Source organism: Etheostoma cragini, chromosome 3, assembly GCF_013103735.1.
Source record: "Etheostoma cragini isolate CJK2018 chromosome 3, CSU_Ecrag_1.0, whole genome shotgun sequence".
Taxonomy (NCBI): domain Eukaryota; kingdom Metazoa; phylum Chordata; class Actinopteri; order Perciformes; family Percidae; genus Etheostoma; species Etheostoma cragini.
Window position 1 is genome coordinate 765107 of NC_048409.1, and position 3734 is coordinate 768840.

Consider the following 3734-nt stretch of genomic DNA (forward strand, 5'->3'; position numbering starts at 1 on the left):
AGGAAGTGAGGAAGAGAAGAGAGAGGAAGTGAGGAAGAAGAGGAAGTGAGGAAGAGAAGAGAGAGGAAGTGAGGAAGAGAAGAGAGAGAGGAAGTGAGAAAGAGAGAGAAAGTGAGGAGGAGAAGAGGAAGAGAAGAGAGAGGAAGTGCGTGGGCTTGTGTGCGTTCATCAATCAGAGCACACAAGGCCAAATGATTTGGTTCTTTCCAAGATAAAAAAAAAACTTACATTTAGAACTGTTGTTAGGTAATTTATCTTGTTTAAGAGTGAATTTCTTATTTTAAGTGTTCAACTTTACACTATAGTCCTAAATCAAGCAAGCTTGTCAAGTGAAATCATCTCGCTGCATGGACAGATCATTTCACTTGTTCTGAGGACCTTTTCCCTCAGATTTAGTGTTTTTGTCTTGTTTTTAGACCCTTCTCTTGCAGTGCACACACTCTGGGCTCTAGGAGTAGGCTCTTGCCTTGTTCAGGTGCGCTGCTGAGAGTGAAGAGGGGAAACACTGAAATGGATATTTGGCGTTACGATCGGGAAAACACTGATGTTCAAAACTGCCAATTAGAGTTCATTTACTTATGAATGGAAGGTGGATCATTCCAGCCCCCTTCAACCTCTGCTTGTGGCTTTAGCTCGGCAAAGCACAGAAACAATGAGAGTCCTTTTTCCCAGCTATACAACAGGCCATGGTTACAGTCTGCCTTTGTGTTGCTCAAGCTGTTTCTACATGCAATGAGAGTCTATTTATGGCTGTTCACTCAGCCTGGCAATGGCTCGCTCACAGCCATTTTCCATGATTTATATGAAAAATGCCCCTCTCCACCCAGCTCGGGTTTGTGGTTAGCTGTGACTGGCACGCGACCTATGGTATTTCCTCCAGAATGATAGTAAGACAGTCGCACACCGGCACTCTCAAGCATAAACAAGGTCTTCTTGAATGGCACAAAGGATGTAAACACTGAAGTTCCTATGGTCAAATTCCAAGAGGACAAAGAGGGGAAGAAGTAAAAGATATAGACAGAGTGAAACGTCAACAGACAGAAGAAAGAAAGTTAGGTGAGGCAGGTTTGTTTGTGGAGCAGCTTTCAAACATAGCTTTGCAGAAATACAAGAGAAAGATAAAGTAAGACATTCCAAAGCACTTTAAGAAAGATGAGACCTGCATTGCATGAAACAGTATTTGTTAAACCAATCCTACAGAAACTACATTACAACTGCATTACTGTAAATTGCTAAATATTTCCTGTTTAACATTTGTACGCTATTCCAATTATTCACTGAAATGGAAAGAACCCTAGTCCCTGACTTTCACATATTAAATATGCTTTGTTTTCAAATTCACCTTTTCCCAGAACTACATATGTGGTCAATCTTACAAGAGAGAAAAAAATATATATATATACACATGAATCCAACACTAAATTCTTTAATCTCGGTAAACAGATCGCTGCTGTGCAATTCCACGGAGACTAAAAACAACAGGAAGCTGGGACTGTACTGTGCTGGGTTGGGGCTCGTGGTGCAGTACATTTTCTGGTTTTGGAACAATGGAGCTCATTTGAATGTGAAACTCCCAACTTAATACAAGTGAGCCCACAACGATTGTCTACTCCTTCTTGTGGATGAAGCCACCAGAGGGTGTTTTCATGACTAACAACTATGAGTTGTGGTTCTCTGGTTTTCCGCTGAGAGAGCTGTTCATCCTAACAAGCCAAATTGGCCACTTCAGCTCCTGAGAATGAGACTTTTTGTTATTATCATAATGTAATTGATATTTAGTCAAAGGGCACACATGTTAGTATTCACTACAGGTTGGCTTTAGCTTGCTATAAGTCATGGGTTTTAAGGTGTCAGTCATCAATGACAGGGAATGGGAGAGGGTGCAGCAGTGGGTCATTCAAGCGGTGATGAAATTATTCATAAGTGTATTACATTCTGTGTCCCCTCTACTCATGCGTGTCATAAGGTGTTTCACGCTTGTTTACGTTTTATCCAGGAACATATCGGTTACCTGAGCCCCCGCCTAATAATCTGCATCTAGGGTACATGTGGGCGAGAACCACGTACCAGCAGGACATTTGAAAACAACACCACCAACAACACTCTGAGTGCGGATGACAAACACCGATCGCTGATCCCAACAAAGCAGCATGTGTGTTTGGAAAAGTCTGGCAGTGAGTCGCAGGTGGAGGCGGTCTCCTGCTCTCACCGCAGGATTTGTCCCATCTTTGTTGCGGTCAAAGATTTGTCTTCTGATAACAGAGTCGACAACAACATCATTGTCTGTTTTTTTGGTAGTCCGTCCTCTGGGCTGTCCCTACACAGCACATATAGTCCACAGTGTCTTTTTAGATTTGTATATCAGGAATTTATAGTCTCATTGTTTTATCAATATGCCTTGTGTTATGAGCCGAGAGAGCCACAGCCAGAGCATGGCCAGTGTCAGCTTTCTAGCTAATTACTTCATCTGCACGGAGCTGAGAAGCAGACATAATAGAAGTGCAGAAAATCAAGCAGCGATACATCCAGCAGAGAACAAAGCACGGGAAATGGCAACCAAACCCCCCCCCCCCTCCTTTTTTTAATTACATTGTTTTTTTCAGCTTTTATGCAACAAAAAGATTTGTGTTTGCCTGAGGTTTGTTGTGGTAAACACTCTTACATTTCATTTCAAGTTATTAATTACTCAAGCTTGTAACCTCCCCTCACTTCTTTCATCCTGACATTTATTGCCTTAACTTTTACTTTTGAAGGTTTTATATCTATAAAGAGGGTATAAAATGTTTTTCTTTTTTGTTATAGACATAAACACTGAAGCAAATTGCTCTCAGTCTCCAAAAAAATGAATATATGCAGTTTAGAGTCAGAAATAGTCATTTGACCTGTTTATTTTTGCTGGTCTTTGACTTATTCAGACATATCAGCCTATTTTCATCAGGACATAAAATATGCTACTGATTGTTGCCTAATAAACTTTTCTTCATGCTTTTATGACCTTTGTTAACTGACATGCCCTTTTCTGTTGTTATACAGGTCTTAACACCTACGGCTGCACTGTTGCTATGGTAATAGCACACATAGCCTAGATGTGCTTTTAAAATAACTCTTTTGCATCAGCCTATGACTTCATCAAAATGGACAATGTCCACAGATAAAGGTTCTAAAAGGGGATCATCTGAACCATCACCGCTCATCATCTGGGGGGAACGCTCCACCTTTCACTAGCTGAGGGAAGATAATAGACTATAAAATATAGAGATGATGGCAGAGAACAAGAAACAACCAAAGTCCAAAGGTCCACAGCGAACATGGTCCAGTTCCTTTTGGTTGTCAGTCCAGACCCCCAGACCCCTGCTAAAAGAACCCCAGAGGGTAGCTCATGGGGAGTCATACAGTCCAGGATTAGTTGAACTGGTAACACTTTTTATTAATGCTGTACAAATGATCATGAATTCATGCATGAAAAGCATAAATTCACTCATGTAGTACTGAATGAACTATCACCAATGTACAAGGAGTAATATTATCTCACGCAGGACTTAATGTAGGAACAATATGTTAATTAAAGGAGCACTAAGAGATGTCGGCGATGTTACTTCTTGTTCATGTTTGAAGTGTCTTCATCCATGTAGACCCTGGGCTGTCTACAGAGACCACGTTTTTTACAGTGTGTTCAGGGGACAGGCAGCTAGCAGATAGTGAGATGTTTTTTACAGTGTGTTCAGGGGACAGGC